This window comes from Heterodontus francisci, chromosome 21 (genome assembly GCF_036365525.1).
Source record: "Heterodontus francisci isolate sHetFra1 chromosome 21, sHetFra1.hap1, whole genome shotgun sequence".
Classification (NCBI taxonomy): Eukaryota; Metazoa; Chordata; class Chondrichthyes; order Heterodontiformes; family Heterodontidae; genus Heterodontus; species Heterodontus francisci.
The window spans coordinates 2,713,507-2,725,481 of NC_090391.1; the positions used below are offsets into that span (position 1 = coordinate 2,713,507).

Consider the following 11,975-nt stretch of genomic DNA (forward strand, 5'->3'; position numbering starts at 1 on the left):
GCTTCTCACGCAAACGCCCAACTCTCAGTCTTGCCCCAGCAGTGCCCAGTCTGACATTAGATTAGGAAAGTGAGTGTAACAGTGAAAGGGTATCCAGCATAAAGCAAGTGCGAACTGCGGGCATAACACTGCACTGGGACACATTCCCATCTGTGAGCAGTGTTGACACTGGGCTGCTGTCAGCTGAGGTACACTGCCTGGAGAATTTGCGATGAAGTCCTGTGACAACATAATTGACTGATTAAACAGCTTTATTGCTGCAAATTGTGGACTTCAGCATAAAGTTTAACAACAGTGCACATTTTCTGTGTAACATCCTCCTCAAAACTGGTTGGAGATGCTGGGGATTGAACCCAGGACTTCACACATGCGAAGCATGCGCTCTACCACTGAGTTACATCCCCCACTACGAAGTGAGCCGTCCACCATTGATTCTTTCGCTTCATCATGTTCTCAGTCCTCATCAGTATCAGTAGTCTTTCCCCACTCCTGAGACCTATCCAAATTGCCGATGCCTCTTGCAGTAAACAAGGGCAAATAAATGTGTCTTTTACTTTTCTGCAGCTTCCCACAGATGTACTTGGCTTCAGAACGTGGGGTAATTTCATTGAAAGGAGCAAAGTTTCCCCCACTCCGATCCCAGCGCTCACTATGGTAACGCAAGAGAGCATTTCTGTGGAGTTCCGAATGATCCTTGTGATTATAACTCAAGTTTGAATTCGAAAGCAGTGAAGTTGTGCGCAATCTTTATGAAAGTCAGTTTAAGCCCCAGTTCACATGTTATGTCCAATTCTAGGAACTTTAAATAGAGTCAAGGCCTAAGAGAGGATTCAGAGGAGCTTTGCCAGAATGGTATCAGGGACGAAGGCATCAGTTATGTGGAGAGACTGGAGAAACACTGGGTTTTCACTGCTGGGAAGCGGAGGTTAAGGGGAAATTTAATGGATGCGCCTAAGATCATGCAATCTTTAAATGTAATCAGCGAGGAGAAACTGCTCCAGTGGCAGAAGTGGCAGAACCAGAGGGCACAGATTTCAGGTGATTGGCAAAATGTACCAGGAGTGACAGCAGAGAACAATTGCGAATTATTGAGATCTGGAATACACTCAGTGAAAGGGCGATGGAAGCAGATTCAGTAATAACTTTCAAAGGGTAACTGGATAAATACCGGAAGTGGAAAACCGACAGGGCTGCAGGGAATGAGCAGGGAGGGAGTTGGGATTAATTGAATGACGCTATCTAAGTGCCAGAACAGGAACAATGGGCCGAAAAGACACCAATCTGTGCTGCATCATTCTCTGGTGGTTTTAGGGAGGGAATTTCAGGGTTTGAAACCGGCCATAATGAAGTTGTTACATAGCCAAATCAATATGACATGTGACTTGCTGATAATAATATTTCCAACATGTTAATATATTTGTCTTTCTCGATGATATAATTTCTGGGGACACATCGGAACATAGGAGTCGGAATAGCCATTCAGCCCATCGAGCCTGCTCCACAGTCCAATTTTCCCACACTATCCCCATATCCCTGCATTACGAAATTTGTCAATCTCTGCTTAAAAAATACTCACTGACTAAGCTTCTACAGCCAACTGGGGTAGAGAATTCCAAAGATTCACAACCCTCTGAGTAAATGAATGTCTCCTTATCTCTGTCCTAAGTGGCTCCCTTCTTATTTTGAAATTGTGCTCCCTGGTTCTAGACTCCCCAACCAGGGGAAACTTCTTACCTACAGCGACCTGTGTATCCCTTCAAGTCTTTTTCAGGTTTCAGTGAGATCACCTCTCATTCCTCGAAACTCTAGAGACTGCAGGCCCAGTTTCGCCAGTCTCTCTTCATAGGGCAGTCCCGCCATCCCGGGAAAAAACCTGATGAACCTTCGTTGCACTCCCTCAATGGCAATAAAGGCATGTCTGAGGTAAACAGAGCAAGACTGCACACAGCATTCCAGGTGCGGACTGATGAACGTTCTGTACAATTGAAGCAAATCTTCACTACTACCACTCAAACCCTCTTGTGATAAAGCTAACATACCATTAGCCTTCCTAATTGCTTGCTAGACCTGAATGTTCGCTTTCAGTGACTTATTGACAAGGACACCCAGGTCCCTCTGTATATGGGAGGAATAGATCCCAATCTGTGCTGCATCATTCACTGATTCCCTGGTGGTTTTATGGAGGGAATTCCAGGATTTGAACCTAGCAACGATGTAGGAATGTTGATTCATATTCAAATCAATATGACATGCGCCCCAGCAGTCTGCAGCCTGGTATCTGAAGTTAGATTAGGAAAGTTGGAGGAAGTGTGACGGGGCATCCAACATGAAGCACGAACGGACTCCGAGCATGACATTTGCACCAGATCACATTCCGGTTTGTGAGCAGTGTTGGCACTGGACTGCTATCGGCTGAGGTTTGCTGCCTCGGGAGCGTGAGTCTAGTACCTTAACATCCTTCCGAAAGTGTGGTGCAAAGAAATGGACACAATACTCCAGTTGAGGCAGAGCCAGTGTTTTATAAAGGTTTATCATAACTTCCTTGCTTTTGTACTCTATGCCTCTATTTATAAAGCGCCCAAGCCCAGAATTCAGTTTCCCTTGTTAACCACTTTCTCAACCAGCCCTGCCACATTCACCAAGTTTTGCACATATACCCCAGGTCCCTCTGATCCTGAACCCCCTTTCGAATTGTGTGCTATATTCTATCTTGCGTCTACTCGATTTTCAGAACAAAATAAATCACTTCACACTTCTCGGTAATAAATTTTATCTGCCACTTGCCTGCCTATTTCACCAGCCTGTCCGTGTCCTCTTGAAGATTGTCAGTATCCCTCTCACATTTCTCAATACTTCCAAATATTGTGCAATGTGTAAATTGTGCAAGTGTACTTGTCCACCAAAGTCAACGTCATTAATATGGATAAAGAAAGGCAGAGGTCCTGACACCCTGGGGAACCCCATGATATAGGATGAGACGTGAAGGCTCAGTTAGGGCGCTTGAGAGCTACAAGCTCGCCAGGAAGGATCTAAAGGGAGAGTTAAGAAGAGCAAGGAGAGGACACGAGAAGTCATTGGCGGATAGGATCAGGGAAAACCCTAAGGCTTTCTATAGGTATATCAGGGATAAAAGAATGACTAGAGTTAGATGAGGGCCAATCAAGGATAGTAGTGGGAAGTTGTATGTGGAATCAGAGGAGATAGGGGAAGTGTTAAATGAATATTTTGCCTCAGTAGAGAAAGAAAATGTTGTCGAGGAGAATACTGAGATTCAGGCTGCTAGGCTAGATGGGATTGTGGTTCACAAGGAGGAGGTGTTATCAATTTTGGAAAGTGTGAAAATAGATAAGTCTCCTGGGCCAGATGGGATTTATCCTAGGATTCTCTGGGAAGCTAGGGGGGAGATTGCAGAGCCTTTGTCCTTGATCTTTATGTCGTCATTGTCGACAGGAATAGTGCCGGAAGACTGGAGGATAGCAAATGTTGTCCCCTTGTTCAAGGAGGGGAGTAGAGACAGCCCTGGTAATTATAGACCTTTCAGCCTTACTTCGGTTGCGGGTAAAATGTTGGAAAAGGTTATAAGAGACAGGATTTATAATCATCTTGAAAAGAATAAGTTCATTAGAGATAGTCAGCACGGTTTTGTGACGGGTAGGTCGTGCCTCACAAACCTTATTGAGTTTTTCGAGAAGGTGACCAAACAGGTGGATGAGGGTAAAGCAGTGGATGTGGTGCATATGGATTTCAGTAAGGCGTTTGATAAGGTTCCCCACGGTAGGCTATTGCAGAAAATATGGAAGTATGGGGTTGAAGATGATTTAGAGCTTTGGATTTGAAATTGGCTAGCTGAAAGAAGACAGAGGGTGGTTGTTGATGGCAAATGTTCATCCTGGAGTTTAGTTACTAGTGATGTACCGCAAGGATGTGTTTTGGGGCCACTGCTGTTCGTCATTTTTATAAATGACCTGGAAGAGGGTGTAGAAGGGTGGGTTAGTAAATTTGCAGATGACACGAAGGTCGGTGAAGTTGTGGATAGGGCCGAAGGATGTTGTCGGGTACAGAGGGGCATAGACAGGCTGCAGAGCTGGGCTGAGAGATGGCAAATGGAGTTTAATGCGGAAAAGTGTGAGGTGATTCACTTTGGAAGGAGTAACAGGAATGCAGAGTACTGGGCTAATGGGAAGATTCTTGGTAGTGTAGATGCACAGAGAGATCTTGGTGTCCAGGTGCATAAATCCCTGAAGGTTGCTACCCAGGTTAATAGGGCTGTTAAGAAGGCATATGGTGTGTTAGCTTTTATTAGTAGGGGGATCGAGTTTCGGAGCCACGAGGTCATGCTGCAGCTGTACAAAACTCTGGTGAGACCGCACCTGGAGTATTTCGTGCAGTTCTGGTCACCGCATTATAGGAAGGATGTGGAAGCTATGGAAAGGGTGCAGAGGAGATTTACTAGGATGTTGCCTGGTATGGAGGGAAGGTCTTACGAGGAAAGGCTGAGGGACTTGAGGTTGTTTCCATTGGAGAGAAGGAGGAGGAGAGGTGACTTAATAGAGACATATAAGATAATCAGAGAGTTAGATAGGGTGGATAGTGAGTGTCTTTTTCCTCGGACGGTCATGGCAAACACGAGGGGACATAGCTTCAAGTTGAGGGGTGATAGATATAGGACAGACGTGAGAGGTAGTTTCTTTACTCAGAGAGTAGTAAGGGCGTGGAACGCCCTGCCTGCAGCAGTAGTAGATTCGCCAACTTTAAGGGCATTTAAGTGGTCATTGGATAGACATATGGATGAAAATGGAATAGTGGAGGTCAGATGGTTTCACAGGTTGGCGCAACATCGAGGGCCGAAGGGCCTGTACTGCGCTGTAATGTTCTAATTCTAATTCTAATACCTTTCTCCAGTCCACAAAACAGCTATTCACCACTAGTCTGTGTCCTGACATTCAGCCAACTTTGTATCCACGCGTATACTGTCCCCTTTGCTCCATGGGCTCTACCCTTGCTGACAATCCTGTTATGTGGCACTTTATCACATCCTTTTGGATGCCCATGTGCACAACAACAACTACATTATCCGTATTAATCTTCTCTGTTGCCCTATCAAAAATAGTCATCAAGCAGCATGAATGTGATGATTCCTCCACCCAAGCTTTCAACAACATCCTTCCCACACACAGTCGGTACATTATCACTCCCAGAGTGCAGAGACACTGACAGACCATCAGGTCCTCAGTCACAGAGAGCAGGGGTAGGCAGGCTCTTACTGCTCTTACTATTGTGAGGAGAATTGAATACAGAAGTAGGGAGGCTATGCTTCAGTTATACAGGGAATCAGTGAAATCACATCCGGAGGACTGTGTACAGTTTTGGTCCCCTTATTTAAGGAAGCTGTTCAGGGAAAGTTTACAAGACTAATACAAGGAATGGGCGGGTTGTCTTAGGAGGAATGGTTGCACAAGTTAGACTTGTATCCAGTGGCCTTTCGAGAAGTAAGAGCTGACTTGATTGAAGTGCAGAAGATTCTGGGGGTTCTTGACAGGGGAGATGTGGAAAGGATGTTTCCTTTTGTGGGAGAATCTGGAACTATGGGTCAATATCTAAAAATAAGGGTCGCCCATTGAAGGCAGAGATGAGGAGTTTTCATTTCTCTCAGGGGATCGTGAGTCTTTGTAACTCTCTCTCTCTCTCACAAGGCGGGGGAAGCAGAGTCTTTGAGTATGTTTAAGGCAGAGGTAGATAGATTCTTGTTAAACAAGGGGTTGAAAGTTTATCGTGTGTCGGCGGGAATGTGAAGTCGTGGTTACAATCAGATTAACCACAATCCTGTAGAATGGCGGAGTAGGCCCGAGAGGCCGCGTGCCCTACTCCAGCTCCTAGTTCTTACGTTCCCAAGATCCCAAGTACCACAGATATATTTTCAATCCAACGGTCAAACACAGCAGAAGTTCAGAAGTTGTTGTGGGGTTGGGGGTTGGTTGAGGGGGGGGAGGGGTGGTGGGTGGCTGGTGAGGTGGGGGTGGAAGAGCCATGGCATTGTGGGCATATCACTAAACTACTAGTCCAACCATCCAAGCTCATGTCATTGCTACACGGGGTCAAATCTCACACAGCAGCTGGTGGAATTAATGTTCAATTAATCAATAAATTCAATTAATTGACACACAAAATCTAACATTGAAAGGGAATTTCACTAATGTTTCCCTGTGCTCTCTGTCGTTAGCTGGTCTCACCTACATGTGACTCCAGAACCGCAGCAATATGTTTGACTCTGAAGTGCATTACTCAGTTGCAGTGCAGTTAGGGATGACCACAAATGCCACACTTCCTAACCAGCTTATATCACTGTGCTGGTACCTTCAGTGATCTATGGACATGCACACCAAGATCGCTCTGACTTTCTGTACTTCCTGGGGTCCGACCATCCATTGTGTCCCTCAGATTTTTTCCAATATATTCCTAACAATTGATGTTAGCCTCACCGGCCAGTAATTACCTGGTTTATCCCTGCTGCCCTTCTTGAATAATGGTACCACATTCGCTGTCTTCCAGTCATCTGGTACCTCTCCTGTGGGCAGAGAGGATTTGAAAATGTGTGTCAAAGCCCCTGCTATCTCCTCCCTTACCTCACGTAACAACCTGGGATAGATCTCATCTGGGTCTGAGGATTTATCCACTTTTAATCCAACTAAACAGATAATATTTCCTCCCTTTCAATGCCAAAATGTTCAAGTATCTCACAATCCCCCTCCCTGATCTCTACACCTACATCACCCTTCTCCATAGTGAACACCGATGAAAAGTAATCCAGCTCCACACAAAGATTGCCACGTTGGTCCCTAATGGGTCTTACTCTTTCCCTGGTTATCCTCTTACGCTTGATATACTTATAAAACGCCTTGGGATTTTCCTCTATCTTGCCCACCAGTGTTTTATCATGCCCCCTCTTCGCTCTCCAAATTACATTTTTAACTGCCACCTTACACTTTCGACACTCCTCTAGTGCCTCCGCTGTTTTTCGGGCTTGGGATCTACCGTAAGCCTCCTTTTTTTCCTGATCCAATGATCGATATCCCTTGACATTCAGGGTTCCCTGGCACCCTTCACCTTAACGGGTACATGTTGACTCTGGACTCTCAAAATTTCCTCTTTGAATGACTCCCACTGATGTGATATAGACTTTCCTAGAAGTATTTGCTCCCAGGCCACTTTGGCCAAATCCTGTTTTATCATATTGTAATCGGCCTTCCCCCAGTTCAATACCTTTATTTCTGGTCCATCTTTGTCCTTTTCCATAACTACCTTAAATCGTAAAGAGTTGTGCTCACTATCCCCGAAATTATCCCCCACTGATACTTCTACCACTTAACCGGCTTCATTCCCTTGGATTCGGCCCAGTACTGGCCCTTCCCTTGAAGGACTTTCTATAGACTGGCTCAAAAAGCTCTCCTGTGTGCATTTTAAGAATTTTGCCCTTTTAAGCCTTTTGCACGAAGACTATCCCAGTTAATACTGGGGAAGTTGAAATCCCCTACTATTATTACCCTATTATTTTCACACCTCTCAGAGATTTGCCTACATATCTGTTCCTCTATCTCTTCCTGATTGTTTGGAGGCCTGTGGTAGACACCCAGCCAAGTGATTGCCACCTTTCTTTTAAAGTTGTACCCAAATGGCCTAATTTGAGGAACCTTCTCAGAAGTCATCCCTCCTTACTGCAGTAATTGACTCCTTGATCAACAGTGCAATGCCACCTCATCTTTTATCGCCTCCCCTGTCGCACCTGAAGATTCTATGCCCTGGCATATTGAGCTGCCAGTCCTGTCCCTCCCTCAACCATGTCTCTGTGACAGCAATAATATCATAATCCCATGTTCTAATCAACGTCCTCAATTCATCTGCCTGACTAATAAGACGCCTTGCATTGAAATAGATGCAATCCAACCTTTCATTTTTCCCTCGTGCCTTACCAGGTCTATATTTGCTCTGCCTTCCAGGCAGACTCACTTTCTGTTCTATATTACCCCCTACTGCACCTCCACTCTGTATCCTATTCCCCTGCTAAATTAGTTTCGCCCCCACCCTCCCCAACAGAACGAGCAAATCTCCCAGCAAGGATGCTTGTCCTATTCCGGTTCAGGTGCAGCCCGTCCAAGTTGTGCAGGTCCCACCTTTGCCAGAAACAGACCCAGTGATCCAGGAAACTAAAGCCCTCCCTCCTGCACCATCTCCTCAGCTATGCATTCATCTGCTCTATCCTCCTATTTAAAAACTCACTAGCACGTGGCACCAGGAGTAATCCAGAGATTACAACCTTAGAGCCCTGATTTCTAAACTGCTACCTAGCTTCCTAAATTCTTGTTGCAGGACCTCATCCCTTTTTCTACCTATGTCGTTGGTAACAGTGTGTACCACGACCTGTGGCTGCTCCCCCTCTCGCTTCAGAATGTCCAGCAGCCGCTCCATGACATCCTTGACCCTAGCACCAGGGAGGCAACATACCATCCTGGAGTCACGTTTATGGCCACAGAAACGCCTATCTGTACCCTTTACGATAGAAACCCCTACCACTATAGCTCATCCAGTCCTTTTTCGCCCCTGCTGTGCAGCAGAGCCATCCTTGGTGCCACGGACCTGGCTGTTGCCGCTTTGCGCTGGGAAATCATTGCACCCCCGCCCCCCAACAGTATCCAAAGCAATATATCTGTTTGAGAGGGGGATGGCCACAGGGGACTCCTGTACTACCTGCCTGAGCCTGCTACTGCTCCTGGTGGTCACCCATACCTTTTCTGCCTGTGCTGCTATTACCTGTGTGACCACCTCTCTAAACGTGCAATCCACGACTTCTTCAACATCACTGATGCTCCACAGTGAATCCACCCGCAGCTCTAGCTCCGTAATGCGGGTAGTAAGTAGATGCACATGCATAGACTTCCTGCACACATGGTTGCCAGGGACATTGGAAGCATCCCTGATTTCCCACGTAGTGCAGGAGGAGTATACCATGGGGCTGAGCTCTCCCAGCATGACTTACCTTTAAATTAATTTAGTTACTCCCTTTAAAAAATACTAATTAATCTCGGGGTCTTGTTCTACTCAAGACACTAACCATTACAATCTAAAGTCTTTAATAAATTGCTCTAATTTAAGTAGTACTACTCACCTTATCACTTGAGGTATTTTTTTTAAAGTTCCCAATTTTTAAGCAATGTAGATGCACTAACAGCTGTTACTTACCCAACCAATCACCTTGCGGAGACACAGGGAGTGACAGAGAGCCTGCCGCCGCTCCGGAACAGCTTCCTCGCTGGTCCACCATTCGCCATTCCGCTCTGCTCCCAGATAACTGTCTTTCACTTCATCCTCTCTCCGTTTCTCCATTTGTGATCATTTCTCTCTCTCCTCTGTCCTTCAACTCCCTCCAGTTTATATATAGAGAGGGTGTTCCCTCCACATGGTAAATACAGAGGGACTCCCCTCCACTATATAAATAGTCGGGGAGCTCGCTCTATTTTATACCACTGACATGGTGTGATTTGAACCCCAGCCCCAGGCCATTTGGTTGGGCCTCTGGATTTCTTGACCAGTGATATAATCACTCTGCGACTGCCTCACCAATGGAGGTGGAGAGTGCCAGTCCCCTAATATCACCCACAGCAGGTGCTATGCTGTACCCTGAACATGATACCATATCAGATCCTCAAAGTTCGCATTTTAACTAGAAAAGGCAGGAACAGAGAGAAACGGGATTGCTTTTGTCCCTGGATCCAGTATCCACTGCAGACAGATGTTATATTTACAATAGAAACGCCAGGAGTGAACAATGTCAATGAAATGATGTGGAAAATGTAAATGATGCCACTCATAATCGGAGCATCCGTCCAGTATGAGTACAGATTCCAAGTTCATTGCCCAGAGAAGCCTTACTTTGAAAATGACATTGACATTGAAATGATTGTGTTTTATCCACCACATTATTTACATTAGAGTCAAAGCTGCTGAAGTAATGCGTTTGTTCAGGTGAGTGTAACTAATGGAAATGATCAGGGGTATAACCATGTCAGTGGAGACTTATACCCTATATAAATCAGGACTTGGAATGGATCAGCCCCGAGTATGTGCTGCAGCTGTGGATTCCAGGCTAACAGAAGTCTCTGCTTCTCACAGAAATGGGATATCCAGTGATCATTCAAATCTTAAGCATTTACTATCCTGTACTTGCAGCAATTGGAGTTAATGGTAAGCCAGTATCCAGCTATTAATGATGCAAATCGGTGTTAACGGTGCTGCTGGACTTGGTCTTATTTCGCACTGTGCGTGTTGCACAGCCGCCTGTTCTTCTCCAGCAATTTGCTGTTGCAATCTCCTCATTGTCTACTCTTTCAGTCTTGCAGGAGCTGTATTATATCTTGAATGGTATTGATGTAAGTAACCGAGGAAATGTTACTGCATTGTGCTGTGTATTGAATATATTCAAACCGGCATCTCGATTAGGATTAAGAATCAGACCATCAGTAGCTTTCAACGGTTTCATGATGTGGATCTAACCGGTCCTGGAATATTTTTAGGAATTGTTTTTTCAGTGATGGATAATAAGACAGCTCTGGGCCTCGGTGTTCCAAGGGGACAGTACGATGTCCTCCTACCGCAATAACATGGCTCAGTTTAACTGGGATTTCAATGTATTTATTGGTTATTACAGTTATCAAACATTATTTATTCTGTCTGTGTCTGATGCTGCTTCAGAGGTCTGACTACTGCACTCAGTTTGCTGCTGACATCTCCTTCTCTGTTTCACTGTGGAGCCTTCACTGTCACTGGACTACATTGTAAAATAGAAAGTATTGATGTGATGTTTTATTGGTTTACACTCTATCAGTTGGAATCAAGAGTCTCCCATTTATCTGTAGATTATCAGCTGCAGCACTGATGTTGGTGCTTTTAAATTAATAAATCCCACATTCTAACTGTTTACTTTATAATTCCAGGAGAAGGAAATCCAGTGATTGTGAGGTTTGTCTGGAAGAAGCTTTCGATCCTGTTTATTCCATGCATTGTAGATGAAGTGAAGAGTGTAGGTGAACAGGTGGAGACTTGGGTGTTCTGTAGATACATGAAATAATTCACAGACGTTTCATCATTGAACAAACTGACTCTGAGAACAGAATTATTAAACATGGGGCAGGTGAAAAGTACGCAGGCGCAGAATGTTGGGAATAAACCGGATGTCAAAAGTAGCATTAAGTAACAGTTTACAGGGTGTGAGCACTCCAGAGAGATAGGGAAGGAGAAAAGGAGCAGGCAGAAAAAACAACTAAATATATTGGCTATATTGAATAAACAATGAACTGTTCTCCAACACCAATAACCGCAGGTATTATTGTTTGAATATATTAATTGAGTTGTGTTACTGGGATCGATAGATTAGATTTCCTCGAACACTATGCTGCAGTCTCTCCCTGTGAATCTGAGCCTCTCCCCTCCCTATATTGAATCCTCAGCCTTCTCATCGATTGCTTCAGTCTGTCAACTTTCCCAAACCATTTGCTCCTGTCTCCCCTCCATTTACAACATGTCCCTCTGCTTCTCTCCCTTCCATCTCACTCACTGGCTGCACCTCCAGCTGCCTCGTCCAATCTGTTAGAAATACAGGAACATAGGAGTAGGAGGAAACCATTCACCCCTTCACGCCTGCTCCGCCATTCTAGATCATGGCCGATACGAGAACTCAAACTCAGCGCTGCAGTTTTCAGCCTTTTCCCATTTGGCAATTGTCCCTGTCGGTTCCCTAAACCCAGAGCAAAAGAACAGCTACATATCCATCTCTCCCCAACCCTTCACAATCAACATTCTGGAGACAAATTCCCAATTAACCCATTGGATTCCATCTCTGTAAAACCCCTTCTCATTTCTCCATTGGCACTGCATCCTCACTCAGTACTTCCAGTATGTCCGGTACTGACTTTCTTCACTTTATG

General features: G+C 45.1%; 1 non-coding gene across 1 annotated transcript; it reads right to left on the bottom strand.

Annotated features, from left to right (window-relative positions):
- Positions 1-332: 332 nt before the first annotated feature.
- Positions 333-404, bottom strand: trnaa-cgc (transfer RNA alanine (anticodon CGC)). Its single transcript has one exon. It is a non-coding gene; the product is annotated as a tRNA-Ala (tRNA).
- Positions 405-11,975: the final 11,571 nt, after the last annotated feature.